At 41.9% G+C, this 24,304-nt stretch overlaps 1 pseudogene; it reads left to right on the forward strand.

Annotated features, from left to right (window-relative positions):
• The first annotated feature begins 6,003 nt into the window (after positions 1 to 6,003).
• LOC120877522 overlaps positions 6,004 to 24,304 on the forward strand; it is a 58,230-nt pseudogene continuing 39,929 nt past the window's right edge.

A 24,304-nucleotide genomic window follows, 5' to 3' on the forward strand; every position in this document is an offset into this window, starting at 1 on the left:
TCCCTGCATCTTCCCTGCTCTGCCTTCACATGGCTTCAGGTTCCTGCTAAGCACAATGCTGCAGGCAGCCACTACCAGTCAAATGTAGGCACACTCAACCAAACTGATTTGTCATCTGTGTGATATTTCTGTCTCAGTCTTCATCTAAGAAGCTTAGTTGTTGAAATTTATCACGAGAAGAACAGTTGAAAATACTGGGAAGGGAGATTTATGTGACTTTCAAATTTGGTCTTTTTTTTTTACTTAGACCAAGAAATCTAATTTTTTTTTTCATTCTTTGCTTCTTTGAAGTGGTTCAGTTTAATTTAACACAGCTGAGACAAAACATGAAATTAAGTAGCAGAGAAACATATGGGGGAAGTAGCATCCACAAAACAGCCCTGGGATTTTGATAGATAACATTCTCTAAGCAGATGGATGGAAGCCAGGATCTGCAGGATTATAGGGAGGAACACTTCCAAGATACTCATTCTTTCTTGATTAGACCACCGCTGGATCATGGTCTTCTGTCTTGGAATTCAACTTTAAACAACAACTGGAGAGTATTAAAAGAAGCATGATGGAAGAGAACAAAGGGCCAGAGCAGCCTGTCATATGGGGATGAATGGATGAAGCCAACAGTTGGCTTGGAAAAGAGAAGATTGGTGGGAGCACAATAGGTATCTTCAGATATAATTTTATCACCTAGAAGAAGGCACAGTTTCATTCTGTGTTGCTTTAGGGACTCAAATAATTGGATTAAAACATTGTGGTTGAATACAAATAGCATAAAATTTACCATCATAATAATTTACAAGTGTACAAGTCAGTGGCATAACATAAATTTACATTGTTGTACAACCAATCTCCAGAACTTTTTCTTCTTGCAAAACTGAAACTCCATACCCGTTAAAGAACTCCGCATCTCTTTTCCCCCCCAGCTCCTGGTAATTACCATTTTACCTTCTGTTCCTGGTAGCTTGACAGCTCTAGGTACTTTGTAAAAGTGAAATTACACAGTGTTTGTCTTTTGTGACTGACTTGTTTCGTTCAGCATATGTCCTAAAGGTTCATCCATATGACAGCATGTGACGGAATTTCCTTCTTTTTCAAGACCAAATAATATCTCACTGAATGTGTTTAGCACATTTTCTTTATCCATTCATCTATTGATGGACATTTGGGTTGGACTTTTGGTTATTGTGAATAATGCTGCTGGGCACAGGGAAAATCTTCCTGAGATTCTATTTTCAATTCTTTTGGGTACATATCCAGAATTGGTATTGCTGGATCATATGATAATTCTATGTTTAACTTTTTGAGAAACTATGACAGTATTTTCCATAGCAGCTGAGCCATTTTATATTGTTATCAACAGTGCACAGAGTTCCAATTTTTTTTCATATCCATGCAAATACAAAGGTATAGTATAAAATACTATATATATATATATATATATATTTTTTTTTTGGATAGTGGCCACCCTGGTGACTGTGGTGAGGAGCGTTTTGTAACCTATGGGAACCCATGCTCCTTTTGAAGGAAAAAAAATCTCAAGCCCCTTAAAAATAGTATTTGAAATTTCAAAATAAATTTAATATCTTATCCCCAAACAAATCTCAGCAATGGTAAATTTACTTTGCTTTCCCAGTCACACAGATCCTAAAATTTCACCATAGAGACTTTCTTCCTCCCTTCAATAAAGTTTTTCATCAGGATTTCCAGAGCAGGGGTTGGCAAATGATAGTTCACTGATCAGATCTAGTCTGCTACTGTTTTTGTTTATTCCTAGAGCTAAGAATGATTTTTACATTTTTTTAATGGTTGGGGAAAAATCAAGGATTTTTTTAATATTATTATACAAGAATAATATTTTGTGACAAGTGAAAACTGTATAAATTTAAATTTGAATGTCCAATTCAGTTCTCAGGAGGGGCTGTATGCTGGTTCAGGCTGAGACTGGGCCAAAATGCAGAGCCCTGGAAGAAGGAGAGAAGCTTAACCACAGTTTGGTTAACAAGCATTTGGTTTGATTGATCAGTGGAGATGAAACAGTTCAGCTAATCATTTATGAAGCAAAGAATGGGAATTTGTAGGGTTACTGTTTACCCTTGTCATAAGTAAGCAAAGGGGCATTCTTGAGTGTTAGCTAAGTCATCTGGGAAAGGGTGATTTTTTGGTTGTAAGCTGTTTTCCAGGACATGAAAGGAGGGGGGATTTCTCCACCATCACTGTTTTAGGTAATATTCAACACTGTCAGTGGTAAAACTCCCAGGATCCAATGTCAATCAATTTGTGACATCCTCGAAGGATGCTGAGAGGTGAGTCAGATTTTTCCAAGGCCCCTCAGTGCACACTCTGCTGAGCACTCACTGGTGGAAGTCTGTCTGGCTGGGAGCACTCCTGCCCTTGACTGAAGAGGTCAGTGGCCTGAAAAAGGAAAGGCAAGGGTTTGAGAATGAGATCACCTACAGCTGGCATATTATTTAACAACTCCCTCTTTAACCAACCAAGCTCTAGCTCACCATATGTGGTCCTTTTTTTTTTTTTTTTAATGAAAGAAGAAAAAAAGACAAGATTGTTTTAAGTTTTCCAGGCTTACCACTTCCCACTTAGAGGAGAACTGGGGAGAATCTGATTATCAACAGCAGCATCAACAGTCAAACTCTTAGTTGAGCTATGCCTCCCTCTTGGAGAGGGTGTGTGTGCGTTCTGGGGAAAGGCTTGGGTCAACCAGTATGGCAGGCGGCGGTGGGGTTGGGCGAGGGTGTGGCTGAGAACTTAGGGTGGCTCTTTACCATTCCATTCAGAAGTATTGTTGTTGTTCAATTGCCAAGTCATGTTTAACTCTTTGCGACCCCATGGAGTGCAGCACGTCAGGCTTCCCTGTTCTTCATCATCTTCCGGATTTTGCCCAAGTTCATGTCCATTGAATTGGTGATGCCATCCAACCGTCGCATTCTCTGTCACCCTCTTCTCCTTCTGCCTTCAATCTTTCCCAGCATCAGGGTCTTTTCCAGTGAGTCAGCTATTTGTATTAGGTAGCCAAAGTATTGGAACTTCAGTTTCAGCATCAGTCCTTCCAGGGAATATTCAGGGTTCATCTCCTTTAGGATTGACTGGATTGATCTCCTTGCTGTCCAGGGAACTCTCAAGAGTGTTCTCCAGCACCACAATTTGAAAGCATCAATTCTTTGGCATTCTGCCTTTTTAATGGTCCAGCTGCCACATCTGAACATGACTACTGGAAAGACCATAGCCTTGACTATACAGACTGTTGTCAGCAAAGTGATGTCTACTTTTTAACACACTGACCAGATTTGTCATAGCTTTCCTGCCAAGAAGCAATTATCTTCTGATTTCACAGCTGTAGTCATCATCCACAGTGATTTCAGAGCCCAAGAAGAGGAAATCTGTCACTGCTTCCACCTTTTACCCACGAAGTGATGGGACCGGATGCAATGATCTTAGTTTTTTAAAAATTAATTAATTAATTTTAATTAGTTTTTTTTTTAATGTTGCATTTTAAGCTGGCTTTTTCATTCTCATCTTCCACCCTCATCAAGAGGTTCTTTAGTTCCTCTTTGCTTTCTGCCATTTCAGTGTGGTATCATCTGCATATCTGAGGTTGTTGATATTTCTCCTGGCAATCTTGGTTCCAGCTTGTAAGTCATCCAGCCTGGCTTTATGTTTATGTATTTCTCCAATAGATAGAGCCAAAGTGGAGTATGTACCCTTAAGTAAGCCCAGGACATCTCACCTTCTTCCATGCTCACATTTACATTATTGCTAATGATGTCTATGTCAGATTTGCAGGAAAAAAATCAAGGCAAGGTCCAAGAATAGGAAATATCTGCCCCCAGAGCTCCCTCTCTAAAAGGTCCTTTGCCCAGAGAGGATTTCTGTTTGTCCATCAAGTGAGCAAGAATAAAAAGTGCTTAAAAATAATTAAGAGTTTAATATAGCCATACACCCAAATGGGTTGACAGACACTGTTGCATCCTTTTGTGTGCCCTGAGAAGATGGATTCCTGACATTGGCAGAGGTGAGAGTCACTCCTCATGGTCCTTGCATGGTGTGGGGATCATGGTGTGTATTTGTCTGAAAGGTGGAGGATTCCACGTGTGATGTTAGCTCAGAACCTTGGACTTCAACTTCTGCCCACTTCACAGGAAACAATGCCAAGGACAGATTGCTGTTTTGGACCCAAAAATAGTGTAAATAAGCTTCCCAGGTGGCGCTAGTAGTAAGGAACTGTCTGCCATAGCTGTTCCATTTCAGTTAATCCTCTGACTTAAATGCCAGTTGAGCATCCTAAAACCCTTTTCCTTTTCTCCTCCCATCTTGAAGCTTATTGATCTGGAGGCTACCTTCATAATAATATTACTGTTCACATACTTATTTGTATGCCATTTCACAGATGACAGTGTCTAGAGTCTTATCAGTGCTGGGCACTGAGGGAGGAGGGCTCCCAGGCATCCCTGATAAAGTCAGTCTCCCTTCGCACATATGCTGTGTTTTTCAGCAGTCCCCAACCTTTTTGGCACCAGGGACTGGTTTTCTGGAAGCCAGTTCTTCCAAGGACTGCAGAGGGAGGGATGGTTTCTGGATGATTCAAGGGCATTACATTTATTGTGCACTTTATTTCTATTCATTCCATCAGCTCTACCTCAGATCATCAAGCATTAGATTGGGAAGTTAGGGACCCCTGGTATATTTCACAATTTTTTTGCTTCACAATTCAATGCCTGAGAACTTCCAGGTGGGAAGCAGTGAGGATAGGAGGCTAGATTTAGAAAGGTAGTGCCAGGCACAAGATCCAGCTCCATTACTAACTATTTGTGACCTTGGGCAAGACCTAAAACCTCTCTGAGCAACAAACAGGGTTTTAAGTAGAATAAGTAATGGGCGTGCATACTCAGCTGTGTCTGACTCTTTGCCACCCCAAGGACTGTCATCTGCCAGGCTCCTCTGTCCATGGGGTTTTCCCAAAAGAATACTGGAGTGAGTTGCTGTTTCCTCCTGCAGGGTATCTTCTTGACCCAGGGATCGAACCCACATCTCCTGTGTCTCCTGAATTAACAGGATTTTAGTTGAAACTTAATCCCAGGTTGCTCTTCCTGCTTCTGGATCTAAGTTAGGTGTCACCACCTTTGCACTGCAGTCAGAAAAGGGAGGGGGCCAGCAGGGCAGGCCCATTAATAGAGTCCCTGATTGCTCTGGGTTCCCTTCATGGAAACCCTGCAGATTGGCTGGGGCCTGCCTCCCCGCTTTCCTGAGGAGAACCAGCAGAGTTGCTTCTCCTTAAACCATGGCTTCCCTTTCTGGCCTCAGTCCCCCTCCAGGATACAGGCATGGGGAGGAGGCATGCTGGGCAGGGGATTGCCAAGCCTTCCTCAGGGACAGCCAGGAGCCACGCCTGGCTTTGCAGGAAAGCACAGCCTGGAAGAGTAGTGGTATTAGCACCATGAAGAGAAGAGAAGACAAATGTAGGCTCCTCCTCTGCCTTGGCTAAACCTTTCATCCTCCCCAGCGACAGTGGCAGCCCAGAAGTGTCGGCAGAAGCGGGAAGAAGGTGCCAGTCCTTTGGCCCCAGGTGACAAAAGTACAGAAAGTAGAGGAAGAAAGTCTCCCTCCTTTAATGCCACTCCCCTTCCTCCCCTCCAATCCCCAGGAAAGTCTCGGGGCAACCTCTGCACACGGACCCCTCAAAGTGTCGTCATCCACCCTGGATCATCAGACAGGCGCAGACACCGCCTGGGTCCTCCTCAGTCCACCCGGGGTGGGCACGCAGCCCTCCCTGCAGCCTCCTCCTTCTCCCCCGCGCTGAGGAGGGACTGCCACCCGCGGAGTCAGAGGCGGAGCAGAGGCTGGAGGTTCCCCGGCGCGAGAAGAGAGTAAACCTTTGGCAGGCAAGGGGTGTGAGTCCCACTGGGAGCCTTGGCCGCTCACCTGGGCCCAGCCCGGCCCACTGAGATGGGCTCCGTCTCCTCAGCGCTGGCGCGGTCCCGGTCCCGCAACGCCATGGTGCAGTTGGGCTCGTCGCCGCGGCCCCAGCCCGAGGAGCCTCCGGCTGCCCCCGCTGCTCGCGGAGACCGTTTTGCGCTCCACAAGACCGGGAGGCTTGGACCAGAGCGTGGAGAGGCGGCCACCCTGCCCGCAGCCTGGGAGGCTCAGCGGGTAGCGCCGAGCCCCGAGGGGCGCGCGAAGTTGGCGAGTCCGGAGCTGTCCCCGGTGCTGAACAGTGACGAGAGTATGCCTCAGTCCCAGCTGTCTCGAAGCCCCAGCGCTGCGGGTAAGTTTCCTTCTTTCTGTAAGGATCGCGGGGAACCGCTCCGTGGAGACCTAAAGGGGCCCTTTTTAACTTCAAAGGGAGAAGTGAAAGCTCTCTCTCTCTCTCAACAGGATTTCGGCTTTCTTGTTCTTTTGCCCATAATTTGCCCAGAATCTCTTGCCCATAAAAATTGCCCATTAACTTTCACAAGTTAAGACTCATTTCTGACTCATTTCAATAAGCAGTTATTTCAGAAGGATCATCTTTCACAGGCGTTTAAACAGTAGCTGGCAAGGCCGTTTACCCCCTAAGGATCCCTTTCCCCGTCTTTGCACTGGTGTCCGCACCGCGGGGAAACATAGTCCTTGTTGTTTTGGAAAGGAGGTGTACCTTTCTCCCAGGGGAACTGGAAAAAGGACAGGAGATTCCTGCTTGTCCAAGACTTATCCATGTGTGAAAAAGGAAACCTGTCTCTGCTGAAGGGACGTGGGGTGTGTGGTTGGGGGAGGACATTTTAAGGGTAAAGAGAGAAGTGAAGAGAGCACATGAGATTTGGGGTTGGTGGTGGGTCTGAATCTCCATCACCTGCTTTCATTGTGATCTTGGGCAGGATACTCTCCTTGTGCCTCAGTTTTATCATCTGTGACACAGAGATGATACTAATGCATTTCTCACTAGGTAGCTAGAAAACCTAACCAGACACTGCATGTAGAGGTACCAAGTGCTATACCTGAACCAGATCTCTAAAACTTTTCAGCTGAAACTGAAGGGAGTTGTAAAACTTCAGTTTTGGGTTTAAGATATTCAAAGGTCCATTTCATAGGGTAGGTCCTGTTTTTGTGTAAATGGGAGGAAAAGTCCTTAGTTGGTACATGTAATTAAAAAAAATCACACTAGAAAGGTTACTAAATACATCAGCTGGTCTTTTGGTCTCATGCGTAAATCCTCACTTTCATCCCAAGCAAGGTTGTGATGCTCATTGCTATTGTCCATTGAGTTTTCAAGAAGGACTCATTAGATTTCGTGGGCAATATTAGTTCCTCTAAAGAGAAAAAGTGGAGCAAGGGACTGACTCACACTTTGACTCATGAGAGGTCAGGATATATGAATCCTTATTCCCTCGAGAATTTTCTTGAGTTTATGGCTTTTATTTGTTATTATTTCACTCAAACAGCTTTTTAAAACAAAAATTAAAAGAATACACATGCATATTGCCCTTGAATGGATTTATCATTATAAAATATGTTAGTTTTTCCCATTAATAGGATATTTTTGTGGTGTTAGTGGAAAGAGAACCAGATTTGGAGTCAGGATACCTAGGTCTTGCTAAGCTTTGCCTCCTAGGGCTACTGCTGCTGCTGCTGCTAACTTGCTTCAGGCATGTCTGACTCTGTGCAACCCCATAGATGGCAGCCCACCAGGCTCCCCCATCCCTGGGATTCTCCAGGCAAGAACGCTGGAGTGGGTTGCCAATTCCTTCTTCAATGCATGAAAGTGAAAAGTGAAAGGGAAGTCACTCAGTTGTATCCGACTCTTCGTGACCCCATGGACTGCAGCCCACCAGGCTCCTCCGTTCATGAGATTCTCCAGGAAACAGTACTGGAGTGGGGTGCCATCGCCTTCTCTGCCACCTAGGGCAGGAGACCTCTAGTTTATAAACCTGTGCTATCTGTTCTTTTAAAATGAGTACAAATAGAGTTGTAGTGCCATCTCCTATGCCATGAAGCTCAAAGGAAACTATGGAGATAAAAATTGGTTTGCAAACTGTAAGTACTATACAAAGGTAAGGTATTATTCAAGCATCTGGAGGCTTAATATTTTCTAATATGTAGGATACAAAATTTTTTTAGATGATCTTATAGTCTATCACAGTTACATTGGATGAAACATGGATTGTTTCTGCAATGATTCAATGTTAGATTATATATGTGTGTGATATCAGTTAAATTACAACTATATATGCCTATGGAAGAATATAAACATATTTTTCATCATACTTCTGGTGATATGGACAGTAGATTTGTATACTGCATAATTCCTGAAAACTAATTTCTAGGAATTTGCATTGAATTAATTTCTGTTCTAGATTTGATGAATGCATCCTGGGAATACTATTAGCTTTAACTTTTTGATTGAATGAGATTCTTTGTTTCCATTCCTTCCACTTTCTTTCATAAAGAAAATTTCAAATTAAAGATGACATTCTGAGTTTTATATCACCTAAGGATACTTACACAAAGTTATTCAATTTCTATCCTTTGCTCTTAAAAAAAAAAAAGAACTTGGATCTTTGAAGTGTGGTGAGTTTAGATAGTTGAAATTGCAGATAAGGCTCAGTTTTATCATCTTTAAAAATGAGATGAGTTGCGTTTTTCTGTGAGTCTGGGTAGCCCTTGCTTGGAATAGATTGGATTTCTCCAGGTATTGGGTAGAACAGCACTGAACTTGTGAATCTCGGAGAAAAGTAGCTGTGCTGCAAACGAAAACCTTTACTTTACAAACCAAACTGAATATATACTTGTGTGCTATGTACCAGATGTTATTTTACAAGATGGTGGAATGGGTCATTTAGTTATCATTTTACAGATGAAGATATCAAGGCACAGAGGGGTCAAGTCACACAGCTAGAAAATGACAGCCAGAATTTAAACCTAAATAGTCGAATTCTGGAATTCTTATCTGTTTCTCTATACTACTTGTCTTAAGTGCTGTGGGTTTATTTCCCATTTCCCAGTCCTTCAGTTTACTAATATTTAGTAACATTCTTTGAAAGCTTTGTATTTTCTGAGCTATATTCAGGGAAACCAAAGAAGGTACATTGGTTCTGGGAGGGAGATATCAAATTAAGGAAGAAACAGTCACCTTGGATATTACTATGGTGATACTTAAAGCCAAAAATTTTAAGGGGAAAGTTAGACTTGGGGTGCAGAGTCAGGCCAGTAAGGCCAGATGTTTCCCCTTATCTACATTAAAGGCTCTGAGATTCTGAGATTTGTCTAACTGAGGATGGTGTTAGTTTCCTAACTCTTGTCTTATGATACTGTTGTGAAGATATGGTATCAAAACCTGAGGCGAGATCCGGCTTATATTAAGCATGGTGTTTTGTAGGCTTGTTTGTCAGAACTTTGTGGCCCCACTCACTGGTAGAAAGTAAGGATGAGGTTGATTCACTTTTAATAAAAGGTATCTCAGTTCAGTTCAGTTGCTCAGTCGTGTCCAACTCTTTGTGACCCCATGAATCGCAGCATGCCAGGCCTCCTTGTCCATCACCAACTCCTGGAGTTTACCCAAACTCATGTCCATTGAGTTGGTGATGCCATCCAGCCATCTCATCCTCTGTTGTCCCCTTCTCCTCCTGCCCTCAATCCCTCCCAGCATCAGGGTCTTTTCCAATGAATCAACTCTTTGCATGAGGTGGCCAGAGTACTAGAGTTTCAGCTTCAGCATCAGTCCTTCCAATAGAAAACCCAGGACTGATCTCCTTCAGAATGGACTGGTTGGATCTCCTTGCAGTCCAAGGGACTCTCAAGAGTCTTCTCCAACACCACAGTTCAAAAGCATCAAATCTTCGGTGCTCAGCTTTCTTCAGAGTCCAACTCTCACATCCATACATGACCACTGGAAAAACCATAGCCTTGACTAGATGGACCTTTGTTAGCAAAGTAATGTCTCTGCTTTTCAATATGCTGTCTAGGTTGGTCATAACTTTCCTTTCAAGGAGTAAGCGTCTTTTAATTTCATGGCTGCAGTCACCATCTGCAGTGACTTTAGAGCCCCCCAAAATAAAGTCTGACACTCTTTCCCCATCTATGTCCCATGAAGTGATGGGACCAGATGCCATGATCTTCGTTTTCTGAATGTTGAGCTTTAAGCCAACTTTTTCACTCTCCTCTTTCACTTTCATCAAGAAGCTTTTTAGCTCCTCTTCACTTTCTGCCATAAGGGTGGTGTCATCTGCATATGTGAGGTTATTGATATTTCTGCTGGCAAACTTGATTCCAGCTTGTGCTTCTTCCAGCCCAGCGTTTCTCATGATGTACTCTGCATAGAAGTTAAACAAGCAGGGTGACAATATTTGGAACCAGTCTGTTGTTCCATGTCCAGTTCTAACTGTTGCTTCCTGACCTGCTCAGAATAAACCAATAACCAGATAAACAAAAAAACCTTCCACAACTACCTGTATATTGTGTAATCATCAGAAGTAGGTTGTCTGAGGTGCCTAGCTTTTGTCAGAAATTTCTTTGGATGAAGAGAGACTTTGACATTATTGATTAGGGTAATTTTTGGTTAACAATTTGTGTATTAAAGTTGTTGGGGCTTTTTCCATTTTCAGTTGTTATTTCCTCACCCCTTTTTTGTACTGCTGTTTTAACATTTGGAAAAGATGTATCCTACAAGAACTGGTTTCAGACTGCAATCAGTCTTTGTCAGATGATGGTCTTGAAACACTGTCTTGCTGAATTTGTTTGTTTGTTTTTGGCTATGCCTGGTGACTTGTGGGATCTTAGTTGGAGAAGGAAATGGCAACCCACTCCCGTATTCTTACCTAGAGAATCCTGTGGACAGAGGAGCCTGGTGGGCTGCTGTCCATAGGGTCGCACAGGCTTGGACACTGAAGTGATTTAGCATGCATGCATGCATTGGAGAAGGAAATGGCAACCCACTCCAGTAATCTTGCCTGGGGAATCCCAGGGTCAGAAGAGCCTGGTGGGCTGTCATCTATGGGGTTGCACAGAGTTGGACACGACTGAAGCGACTTAGCAGCAGCAGCAGTTCCTGACCAGGGACCAAACCCTGGCCCTGGAAGTGAAAGCACTGACTCCTAACACTGGACTGTCAGGGAATTTCCTGTCTTGGTGAACTTTATTGCCTGCTACTTGGTTTCCATCTACGTCTTCTGTGACTCCTGATAAGATTACTGCCTTTGGGAGGAAAAGATTTCTTCTACCCACTTAGATTTATAGTCAGGAGCCTGCAAATTAACTGACAGTAGCTTAAGAGGAGAAAAGACAAGGTTTATTTATATTCACCCGAGGGAGTACTTAATAATGAGTAACTTGCTGAATAGCTAGAAGTAAAGATTTATATACCAACCTGACAAAAAAGAGAGGCTGTTTAGGGCTTCAGTGGGAAAGAAAATCTGAAAGGTTTTATTGAACTTTTCCATGCTAATGGACAGCTGAAACTGTGTACTTCCTAGTGCTAAGGGTCAGTCTTTTCTCAGTTTGGAAACTCCCTTGGGGGGAAGGGGGTTGTCAATGGCAGCTGTATTTTCTGGACACTGCTTAAGTTTTGAAAGTGTTTCTTGCTGTTGCTGTTGATCAGATGTTTTCAGTTTAAAGTAAATATCATGCCACTGTGGTGGGCTAATAATCCCTTTACCACTGTTTGCCTCTAACTCTGTCCTTTCATATGTTAGAGGCCCTAGACTGCCACTTCTGAGGTTAAGGACAAAGATGCCACACATATGTCATCCTTGGTGTTATATTATCTGTAACTTACTCAAATTGCTCAATCCAGACAGTAGTTTGTGTGTGTGTATATGCTTTTAGTCTGCTTTCTGAGTGGCTAGTTAACACCCTATTGAGAAAGTTTATTCCTCTGTTCTTTTTTTTCCCCATAGTTTTAGTTTATTTATTTGTGTACTTTTTGCTGCTCTAGGTCTTCATTGCTATGTGTGGACTTTCCCTAGTTGCACTGAGCAGGGGCTACTCCCTGGTTTTGGTGCTTGGGCTTCTTATTGCAATGGCTTCTCTTGTTGAGACGATGGGCTCTAGGTGTGCAGACTTCAGTGGTTGTGGCTTGAGAGCTCTACACTTCAGGCACAGTAGTGGCGCACAGGTTGCCCTGCAGTATGTGGAATCTTCCCGACCAGGAATCAAACTCTTGTCCCTTGCATTGGCAAGTGGATTTTTAACCACTAGACCACCAAGGAAGTCCTGTATTCCTACATTTTCCCCCTGTCCTGTTCTCCCAACTGCTCCAATTATGTCATGTCTAATTATATTAAAGGCTTTTAAAATCAGCATAAAAGTAGTTGGGAGTAATTTTTCATTGCTTGCAATGAGTAATATTTGAGATATGCCAAGGAACTTCTGCCCTTGCATGAACAAGGAGTAAGAATCTGGTGAATCCAGTCCTCTCTACCTGCCCGAGGGACATGTTGTTTCCCTGAGAACCAGACCCTGCCCCACTCTGGGGGAAAGGCTGCGGAAGGGACTTTCATTCACTCTGTGACCTTGGCGATGACTATTCTGTAAGTCAGCCAGTAAGAGTTTCTGCTTTTTCCGCTCTGTCACTTTTTCCATAGCCATACTAATTGTGGGCTCCCCGGGGAGGAGGAATCCTCTCCAGCCTCTAGCCTTTCACTTATTGTGTCCTGAGATTTGGGCTCTACTGGGTCAGGAAGCGGGGAGAGGATGAGGGTGTCAGACAATTAGGGGCCGCTGACCACTGCCTGCACCCCACATTGCTTTTCAAGTTGTCTCAAAATGAAATGACTCACAAGGTGAGTCCTCTTTTTCCCCTTTGAGAAGGTCCCTCAAAAAAAAATTTTTTTTAATAGCTTACTTGAATGTACAAACTCTGGAAGGACTAGAAAAAAAATTTTAATATTTATTTTGTTACTTTGTTACTCCTGTCTCAAAATCTCAAGTTGCAGTAAATACATTAGTTTAGAATATCATTTTACCTACTCTTACATTTCATAAAACACTTTTCTTTTGGTTTTCCTGAGATCTGATTTATTCAATAACTTAACAAATACCTGCATGTTCATTATGTGCCCAAACACATTTATTTACTCTCCTTACAAGCTTTTTTTTTATCACTAGTATTATTGTCTTCACTAAAGGCATTTTGGGGTCATCTGACGGTTTTCCAGAGCACAGCATCTTCACCTCTTTGTACAACATACTGAACATACTACGCTGTTTGTATGACAGCTTCTGTGAGTAATGTTGTCACTGGAAATTTTATAAGGTGCACACTGATAGAGGTTTAGCTTTTAGCCATTCAGATTCACCTCTCGTCCTCCTTTCATGAAGTCTGACTTATAACCTTTATGAAGGAGAGACTTGGGAGCTCAAGTGTCAGTGAGTCCATCTTTCCTGAGGGTTAACTTGGTGCATACACACACACACACACACACACACACACACACTCACACACACACAATCCTTGCTGGTCATTTGGGGATACGTGGCATTAATGAATCTTTATAGCTAGAAGGTATCAAGGGAAAATATGTGGTAGTAGATACCTACTTCTTTTAGTATTTTAGTATAAGTTGAAAATGGCTTTATTATTTTTATAAACATAATGCAAGCTTGTTGAAAAAATGTCATTGTAGAACAGTGCAAAGAATAAAGCATTAACAAACAGCCCAAGATAACCACCATTAACATTTTGTTGACTATCCTTCCAAGTATCTCTTTAGGCACACACACACACATTTTATATAAAAGATATCATTTTATACTTTCTATTTTATGATATAATGCTTTCTACTCGGTAATATTTTATGAGCATTTTAAATATCAGTATAGTTATACATCATTGTTTTTAATGGATGCTCTTCTGTGTATAGTATAGTTTATCTCTCACTCTCAAATTGGTGGATTTTGGAGTTGTTTCCAGTTTTATTTATTATCGACAATTCTGTGATAATCATCTCTGGATTCTGAGTCACAGTTTTAAAGATAAAGGCCTTCTCTAATCTTATCCAAGTCTATCAAGGAATCCTCCCATTTTTTCCTAGTAGTTTTATTTTTACTTTAAAAAATTATTTTTGTTATTTTGGTAAAATATGCATAACATAAAATTCACCATTTTAAGAATTTTTAAGAGTAATTTAGTGAGTGGTATTATGTTCACATTGTTGTTTTGCCATTATCACTATCCATCCACAGAACTTTTTTCATTTTGTCAAACTAAAACTGTTCCCATTGAGAAACATTTAATATCTCACCATTACCACCCCAGTCATCCCCTGGCAACCACTATTTTACTTTCTACATTCAGATTCATCTCTCTTTCCCTTTTTGTGAAGGCTGAGTTTTAATCTGCTGGAAAGGAGAGGCTTTGAGAATTTGCTTTATACAGTGACACTTTAGGTACCGCATATAAGCAGAATCGCATGGTATTTGTCCTTTTGCGACTGGCTTAGTTCTCTTTGTATAGTATTTTTAAGGTTTATCTGTGTCATAACAGTGTCAGAACTTTTTTTCCTAGTATTTTAAAAAATTAAAAATTTAAAACAGAGCAAAACTGAAAGAATTTTATAGCAAACACTCTTATACCCACCACCTAGATGCTACCATTTACATTTAACTGTACTTGCTTTATCATGTATCTATTTATCTATCCCTCTACTCATCCCTTCATTTATCTTATTTTTGCATTTAAAGTTATTTTGCAGATATAAGTGCACTCTTTCTTAAGTAAATCCACATGCATACCACAAACTAGAGTTTGATATTTGTTGACCCTTTTTTGTTTTGATGTAAAATCTATATATGACAAAATATGAAAATATTAAGGATGTAACCTAAACCTCTAGCAAGATAGAAAACATTAGCATCATCCCAGAAAGTCCCCTCATGCCCCTTTACAATCTCCACCCCATTCCCACCCACAGATTCACTCTTCTGACTCACTGTTCTGATTTTTCACCATTCTGCATTCATTTTTATGTCTTCTAGAATGTCCTATAAGTGGAATATCATACAGCACAAATTATTTTCTGTAAACCTTATATCATTCCACATGTTTTTGAGATTCATCTCTGTTGGTTGTATAAAAAATTCATTTCTTTTTAAAAATTTAATTTAATTAACTTTTTTTTTTTTCTGGGTCTTCAGTGCTGCTCACGGGCTTTCTCTAGCTGCGGTGTGCCGGGGCTGCTCTTCATTGTGGTGCGCAGGTTCCTCATTGCGGTGGCTTCTCTTGTTGCAGAGCAGTAGCTCTGGAGTGCAGGTTCAGCAATTGTGGTGCATGGGCTTAGTTGCACTGTGATCTGAGAGATCTTCCCAGACCAGGGATTGAACCTGTGTCCCCTGCATTGACAGGTGGATTCTTAACCACTGGATCACCAGGGAAGTCCCAACAATTCCTTTCTTTAGCTGAGTAATATTCCATTGTATGACTATACTACAGTTATGATTTTGTGGTTTTATTTTGTTTCCATTTAATTACATTTGAAGTTTATTCTGGTGTACCATGTCAGGTAAAGATTTACTCTAATATTTTTCCAGGTGGCTCTCTGTTTATCTCAACAGTATTTATTAACATGTCTGTCATAATTCCATTGATTCGAGATGCTAACTTTATTATACACTGATTTCTATATACATTTGAATCTTTCTGGATTGTCTGTTCCATTTCGTTATCTATGTATCAGTCAAGTTCTTGGAAGGAAATAGAATTCCACTCTGATGGTTCAAAAGAAGAGATGTTCATGGAAGTGTGGTCAAGGTTCAAGGAACCTGCTAGGGATGAGAAAGCGTCCAGACTAGCAATGGTGGAAAGCCACTGAGCTCCTAGGCCTGAGGGAGAAAGGAGAGCAGAGAATCTTACCAGATTTCTGTGTAGGAGGGATCAGAGCCAGTGCCTGAAAAGCAGTGAGGGATCTGGAGGGAACCATCTGAGCTTCTCCTCTCACCCTCTGATCTCCAGCCAGGGCCTCCGCTTGGCTGAACCCACAGGAAGCTAGAGGGCAAATGTCAATGGATACATGGAGAAAACAGCAGCGGGGCAGAGAAGGTGGGAAATGAAGTGTGGGTAATGGCCACCGGAGGAAAAGCAGCACAGTCCACCTGCTGTTCTGTGCCAGAACCACAGTGTTCTAATTATTGAGGCTTTGGAAAGATCCCTTGGAGAAGGGAATAGCTACCTACTCCAGTATTCTGGCCTGGAGAATTCAATGGACTGTATGGTCCATGGAGTCACAAGGAGTCAGGCACAACTGAGTGCCTTTTGCTTTAGTAATAGTAGGGCCTGCTCATTGCTTTCCTTCCTCAGAGATTTTCTGGCTGTTTTATTTTTCATATGAATATTAGAATCAATTTGCCTAGTTAAGAATGAATTAGAGAGAAAACTCAATTTGTTGATATTTTTGTTTGGATTAAGAGATTTATGTGTTAACCTAGGAGGAAACTAACATCTCAATGTTGCTGAATTATCCTTTTTATGAACATGTCTTTACATTTATTCAAGGAATCAGCAAGACTTTTCTCTTTAAATCAACAGATATGAATAATCAATAGATTTCCTAATATTGCCCAGTTTCTGCCCTTTATAGAATCAACTTTACTTGGAAATAACATATTGTTGTTTTAATGTGCTACTGTGTTCTGTTGGTTAATATTGTATTTAGGATTTTTGTATTGGTATTCTTAAGTGACATTTGTCTTTAGTTTTTAATATATGTGAAATATTTATTAGATTTTGATATCAGTGTAATACTTTTTTATAAAAATAACTTAGGTTTCTCTTTCTAAACTCTAAGTGTGTGCTAGATCACTTCAGTGGTGTCTGACTCTTTGCAGCTCTGAGCTATAGCTCTCCAGGATCCTCTGTCCATGGAATTCTCCAAGCAAGAATACTGGAATGGGTTGCCATGGCCTCTTCCAGGGGAATCTTCTCAACTCAGGGATTGAACCCGCATCTCCTATGTCTCCTGCATTGACAGGCGGGTTCTTTACCACTAGTGCCATCTGGAAAGCTCCCCGCACCCCTACCCCAAGACGAGTTCAAGCAACACTGAAATTATCTACTGTTTGAAAGTTTGTATAGTTCCGCTGGACACTATGGACCTGGTGCTTTTTTGAGGGGCAGTTTTTTGGATAACTTCTTTTCTTTCTCTTCGGCAACTGGACCAGTTAGATTTTTGGTTTCTTCTGAGACATCTTCAGGCAAATTATATTTTCCTACAAATTTCTATTCCATTCAGATTTTCAAGATGTATTTATTTAGTGCTGAGTAGTTTTTTTGTGCCTCTTTGAATTTTATTTATAAGCAGGGTGGGCTCAGAACTCTCTACCAGTTAATGCACTGGGCACAATCTTTGTAGTCACTCCAAGTTTCCAGTTTCTAGATTCTGTGAAGTTGTCCATTTCTTTCCTCTGTATGTTGTTGCTTGTGCATCACCACCCCACAGCCTCATGGGGTAGCCCTCTGATTCTGTCATTCCCCAAAGTACCATCCACCCAGGACTGTGGGTGTAGCTGTTTACAGAAGTCTTAGGGACAGAGGAGATGGCTAGCATTGAGCTCAGCACAGCAAACTGCTTAATACCATACATTAGACTCTTCTTTGCATCATCTCTTGGCATACCTCTTTTGCTTTGCTCTCTTCTCTTTCCTGCCTAATATCTATCATCTTCCTACTCCTCAGAATTCATCTCACCTATTATGGGAAGTTTTCTAGTTCTCTTAGTCTTACTTCTTCTCGTGTTCATATGCTGGAGCTTATTTTTTACAAGTAAATATAATAAAACCTAGCAATAATAGTGCCCTGGGATGATGAAATTCAGATATAACACAATGGACAATTTTCCCTTGCCTCTGTGCCGCTGGATTTTAAATTCCAGTCACTTGAGGAGGTGAGAGAGTGTGGTGAAGTATGGAAGTGACTCCTCTCTGATCACTTGGAACTTCCTCAGTTTAAGGTAAAGTGCTCCTGACTCCCTGTCTGAGCCAAGAAATGTCCTCTGTCTTAGGACACAGTTTGTCTTCCAGGGGGCAGCAGGCACAGCCCTGCTTTACCAGGCTGGCCAGGTGCAGAGCTTCAGCCCTGTGTGATCCTGGCTTTTCCCTTCTTGTCCCCACCTGTGCAGGGTTTTAACTGGAGCTGTGTTTCCCTGCCTCCCCATCTCAGCCAGGAAAACTGTGTAGCTTCAAGGAGCATCTCCACAGTTCCACATACATGGGCTTTATACAGTAACTGGAAACCCTTCTGAAAAATACTGCTTTTCATTAACCTTGCAATAATGCACCTTAAGCATTTCATGCAATTGGATTCTCCGGATTCCCCTTTTTTGCATATGGAGGGGTTTTTATTATAAACATCAATATGTTTTGCTGAACAGGAGGAAATCTGCAGCCAGCTTAGAATAGCAATGTTTTCTCCATCATATTTCTGGACCTCCACCAAAAATAGAGGTCCTCAATGGCATCTGGGAGAATTTGATGTTCCTTTCCTTGCTGTTCTCTCTACAGGTTGTACCTGAATGTAGAATACTTGAAGATTTTATTTGTTTTCTCCTCCCAACCTAGGAGCTCCTAGGAAGGACTTCCTTTTCTTCTCTTTGATTTTTCAGTCTTAGTTCCTGACCCTGGGTCTGGTTCATGGTTAGAGCTCAGGAAGTATGGAGGAAAAATCCATAGGTGAGACCAGGGACTAAATCTCAGTATATTGCTATGACAGCAGCCTGATGGTGCAGACAAAAGACAGTGGGTGATGATTTCACTTTTTGGCCTCTGTGGCGTAAGACATGTAGCTTCTCTGGAAATCTATTTCTTTTCTGTAAAATGAAGATAATCATACCTCTAACGTCTAGCTTATAGGATTGTTGAGTTTACCAAATATAAGGGGCATGAAAGGCACTTTAAAAAGTATTCTGCATTCCATAAGCATGATGACTCATTGATCTAATGCATGGGGAATGGGTGTGCATCTCATGGGTACACAGCTACACCAACATGCTTCTGAGTTTCATCCCATCTTTATAGTGAAATAGGTATCCTGAAAATATCCTCTTATAAATTCCTAGAATAATTAATAAACACATATTTTTAAATGCAGAGCTGAGAGTTTGCAGGAAATTCAGGGAACTTCTTGGAGGCCAAAGAAGTGAGATGGGGCTGCAGATCTCCGTAACCAGAGTTAAATCTCTCTGAGGGACAGGAGACAAGGGCTCAGACCTGAGTTAACTAGAGGATTGGAACTGAAACCCTTGCATAAAGTTAACGCCCTCATGGGAAATAAGAAAAAAAATAGTATGCTATTTATTTAATTTTAGGTTTGAGTGGAGAAAAGGAAAAGCCCCCCTTTAGCCTTTATCTCTGCAGGTTTGCTGTTACTTGTGTTTGAGTTCTTAATTCACATTCCCTGTATGCTCTCGGGCATTGTAAAGTATACCCAGTATGTATAACATACAAATATATACATTTATATAATATACAATAACTTACAAAATAAAGTAGATTTGGGTGGGTAGTTCCTACGTTCTATGCAAAGAAAATCTGATACTTGCCAGAGAGATGTATCCTCAACCCAAGTCCCACAGGGCTCCCAGAGTCTTGCTGAAATAAATACTCCATCTAAAAATTGTAAGCACAAACTTACAAAGAAAGAAGCCACCTTCAGCAGAGGTGAATTTTATTTTTTCTTTTAAAATTATTATTTATTTATTTATGGCTGCACTGGGTCTTAATTGCTGTGCATGGGCTTTCTCCAGTTAGGGCAGGTGTGGTGCACAGGCTTCTTATTGTGGTGCATGGGTTTATTTGCTCCCTGGCAGGTGGGATCTTCCCAGATCAGGGATTGGACCTGTATCCTGTGTATTGGCAGGTGGATTCTTAACCACTGGACCAGCAGGGAAGTTCCAGCTGAAGTATTTTAAATGAGAGAAGCAAGATGCTTACATAACATGACCTCATTTTTAAGAGAACAAATCCTTTCATCTCTCATAGACACATACTCATATAGACCCCTCTCTGTAAAATTTGCATATGATTAGATGAGCATAAATATAGTACAAGTTGGGCATCAGTTGTTAACACGGGTGATATGGAGGGGACCTGTATCAGTAAGAGGGGCAAATGGACAAGCAGAAATGAAGACGTTTATACCATTCTGGCTCCTTCCTTCTGCCCAGTCCCTCTATATCACCCTGTGCAGGGTTTATACTGGAGCGGATGTCTCCCTGCTTCTCTGTTTCAGTCAAGTAAAACCAAAAAGCTCCAAGAAGCACCTCTACCCCCTTGTAATTGGAGTGTGTGTGCTCAGTTGTGTCCAGCTCTTCGTGACCCCATGGACTACAGCCCACCAGGCTCCTCTGTCCATGGCATTCTTCAGGCAAGAATACCGGCGCAGGCTGCCATTTCCTCTTGCAGGGATCTTCCTGACCCAGGGATTGAACCCATGTTTCCTGGGTCTCCTGCACTGGCAGGCGGATTCTTTACCACTGAGCCAGCTGGGAAGCCCTGTATATGGAGCACATCAGCACAAAGAACATGTGGAGTCATCAATGCCCGTGGACAAATAAATAACAGCTACTGAAAAATTAAACTCTAGTTAGACGCTGTAATGAACAGCCTCCATTTATTCATGGCTATGTGGCAGGCACTTTCCAAATGCTTTACCTGTATAACAGTTCTATGAGGTATGGACCATCACTGTGATTCCCATCTTATTCGTGAGAAAAGGGGAGCACAGAGAAGCAAGAGAACTTGTTCAAGGTCTCAGGTCCATTTTCCCAGCTGGAGGACACGGGATCCAGATCCAGCCATTCACTCTCCAGCCTAGGTGCTTAGTCACTGGGCTAATACAAATGTGTGTATATGGAAGATTAGATGGACTAGCGATGATTTTTGTGTTGGGGGTGGTAGTATGAGTAAGGTTTGGATTATTATTACTGTAATTTCATTTTTCCTTAAACTTGTTACCCATAAAATAAGAAAAAAAGGAAAAAAGGTCATCTGTCCTTTTGTAGCCCTATCCCTCACTCCCAGTACCTAACAATGGGACTGGTACTAAATAAGAATGTTATTGCAAGCATTGATGAATCTGTCAGCATAAAATGCAATTTAGGGGGCTCTCTGTCAAAGTGTAGGGGTATAAAATGTGTTTATTAAATGGAGTCAGATTGAATCATGGAGGGCTTTCACGCTGATTGAAAATTGAATCAACGGCCAACCGAGAGAGGCAAACTGAGCCAATATTTCTGCGTATTTAGAAAGGACAAGAGTGTAATTGTTGAAACATTTATGTTTCCATGCCTCTGCTGCTGCTGCTGCTACTAAGTCGCTTCAGTCATGTCCAACTCTGTGCAACCCCATAAATGGCAGCCCACCAGGCTCCCCTGTCCCTGGGATTCACCAGGCAAGAACACTGGAGTGGGTTGCCGTTTCCTTCTCCAATGCATAAAAGTGAAAAGTGAAAGTGAAGTCGCTCAGTCGTGTCTGACTCTTCGAGACCCCGTGGACTGTAGCCCACCAGGCTCCTCCATCCATGGGATTTTCCAGGCAAGTAGACTGGAGCGTGTCGCCATTTCCTTCTCCATTCCATGCCTCAGTTCAGTTGAGTTCAGTCTCTCAGTTGTGTCCGACTCTTTGCAATCCCATGAATCGAAGCACACCAGGCCTCCTTGTCCATCACCATCTCCTGGGGTTCACTCAGACTCACGTCCATCGAGTCAGTGATGCCATCCAGCCATCGCATCCTGGGTCGTCCCCTTCTCCTCCTGCCCCCAATCTCTCCCAGCATCAGAGTCTTTTCCAATGAGTCAACTCTTCGCATGAGGTGGCCAAAGTACTGGAGCTTCAGCTTTAGCATCATTCCTTCCAAAGAAATCCCCGGATTGATCTCCTTCAGAATGGACTGGTTGGATCTCCTTGCAGTCCAAGGGACTCTCAAGAGTCTTCTCCAACACCACAGTTCAAAAGCATCAATTCTTCGGCACTCAGCTTTCTCCACAGTCCAACTCTCACATCCATATATGACCACAGGAAAAACCATAGCCTTGACTAGATGGACCTTAGTCGGCAAAGTAATGTCTCTGCTTTTCAATATACTATCTAGGTTGGTCATAACTTTTCTTCCAAGGAGTAAGCGTCTTTTAATTTCATGGCTGCAGTCACCATCTGCAGTGAGTTTGGAGCCCAAAAAAATAAAGTCTGACAATGTTTCTACTGTTTCCCCATCTATTTCCCATGAAGTGATGGGACCTGATGCCATGATCTTCGTTTTCTGAATGTTGAGCTTTAAGCCAACTTTTTCACTCTCCTCTTTCACTTTCATCAAGAAGCTTTTTAGCTCCTCTTCACTTTCTGCCATAAGGGTGGTGTCATCTGCATATCTGAGGTTATTGATATTTCTCCCGGCAATCTTGATTCCAGCTTGTGTTTCTTCCAGTCCAGCGTTTCTCATGATGTACTCTGCATATAAGTTAAATAAGCAGGGTGACAATATACAGCCTTGATGTACTCCTTTTCCTCTTTGGAACCAGTCTGTTGTTCCATGTCCAGTTCTAACTGTTGCTTCCTGACCTGCATACAGATTTCTGAAGAGGCAGGTTAGGTAGTCTGGTATTCCCATCTCTTTCAGAATTTTTCACAGTTTATTGTGATCCACACAGTCAAAGGCTTTGGCATTGTCAATAAAGCAGAAATAGATGTTTTTCTGGAACTCTCTTGCTTTTTCCATGATCCAGCGGATGTTGGCAATTTGATCTCTGGTTTCCCTGCCTTTTCTAAAACCAGCTTGAACATCAGGGAGTTCACGGTTCACGTATTGCGGAAGCCTGGCTTGGAGAATTTTGAGCATTACTTTACTAGCGTGTGAGATGAGTGCAATTGTGTGGTAGTTAGAGCATTCTTTGGCATTGCCTTTCTTTGGGATTGGAATGAAAACTGACCTTTTCCAGTCCTGTGGCCACTGCTGAGTTTTCCAAACTTGCTGGCATATTGAGTGCAGCACTTTCACAGCATCATCTTTCAGGATTTGAAACAGCTCAACTGGAATTCCATCACCTCCACTAGCTTTGTTCGTAGTGATTCATTTTAAGGCCCACTTGACTTCACATTCCAGGATGTCTGGCTTTAGATTAGTGATCACATCATCATGATTATCTGGGTCGTGAAGATCTTTTTTGTACAGTTCTTCCGTGTATTCTTGCCACCTCTTCTTAACATCTGCTTCTGTTAGGTCCAGACCATTTCTGTCCTTTATCGAGCCCATCTTTGCATGAAATGTTCCCTTGGTGTCTCTAATTTTCTTGAAGAGATCTCTAGTCTTTCCCATCCTGTTGTTTTCCTCTATTTCTTTGCATTGATCACTGAAGAAGGCTTTCTTGTCTCTTCTTGCTATTCTTTGGAACTCTGCATTCAGATGCTTACATCTTTCCTTTTCTCCTTTGCTTTTTGCCTCTCTTCTTTTCACAGCTATTTGTAAGTCCTCCCCAGACAGCCATTTTGCTTTTTTGCATTTCTTTTCTACAGGGATGGTCTTGATCCCTGTCTCCTGTACAATGTCACGAACCTCATTCCATAGTTCATCAGGCACTCTATCTATCAGATCTAGACCCTTAAATCTATTTCTCACTTCCACTGTATAATCATAAGGGATTTGATTTAGGTCATACCTGAATGGTCTAGTGGTTTTCCCTACTTTCTTCAATTTAAGTCTGAATTTGGCAATAAGGAGTTCATGATCTGAGCCACAGTCAGCTCCCAGTCTTGTTTTTGTTGACTGTATAGAGCTTCTCCATCTTTGGCTGCAAAGAATATAATTAATCTGATTTCGGTGTTCCTCAAGTCAGCTTTAATGATTAGTTATGAGTGATTTTAGGACTAGTTTACGTTTGTGATTGGCTTCTTCTTTTGGAGGGTCAGTACATCTCTGGGAACCAATATTGATTAATTCAAAAGAGAGAAAGTGGTGAGGCAAGAGATTTAAGTGCCATAGTTTAGAACTCAGAAAAGAGCAAAGGGACATCAGAAATTTTGGGCAATAAAAGTCTATAGTGGAGAGAGGTGAGACTAAATGGTTTTGCAAAATCATGCCACTGTCCAGAAAACATGGGATCCAGGTGTTCCCCACGCCTTGGAGTTTAAAAGATGTCAGTTTATTAATTTTGTTGCCTTGTTTAGAGCATTCATGCTCAGTGAACTCTTTCGTGTGATGACCGTGGAGTCAGAATAAAAGTAACTGATGATCTTAAAGTCAGGCGTCATAAAGCTGGGAAAGTCCTTGGTTTCTACCTCCTATTCAGGTGGGTCTGCCTGGCCACAGGCATAGGGCAGGGCAGGGCACATGCCCACATTCTTG

Source organism: Oryx dammah, unplaced genomic scaffold, assembly GCF_014754425.2.
Source record: "Oryx dammah isolate SB20612 unplaced genomic scaffold, SCBI_Odam_1.1 HiC_scaffold_18, whole genome shotgun sequence".
Lineage (NCBI taxonomy): Eukaryota > Metazoa > Chordata > Mammalia > Artiodactyla > Bovidae > Oryx > Oryx dammah.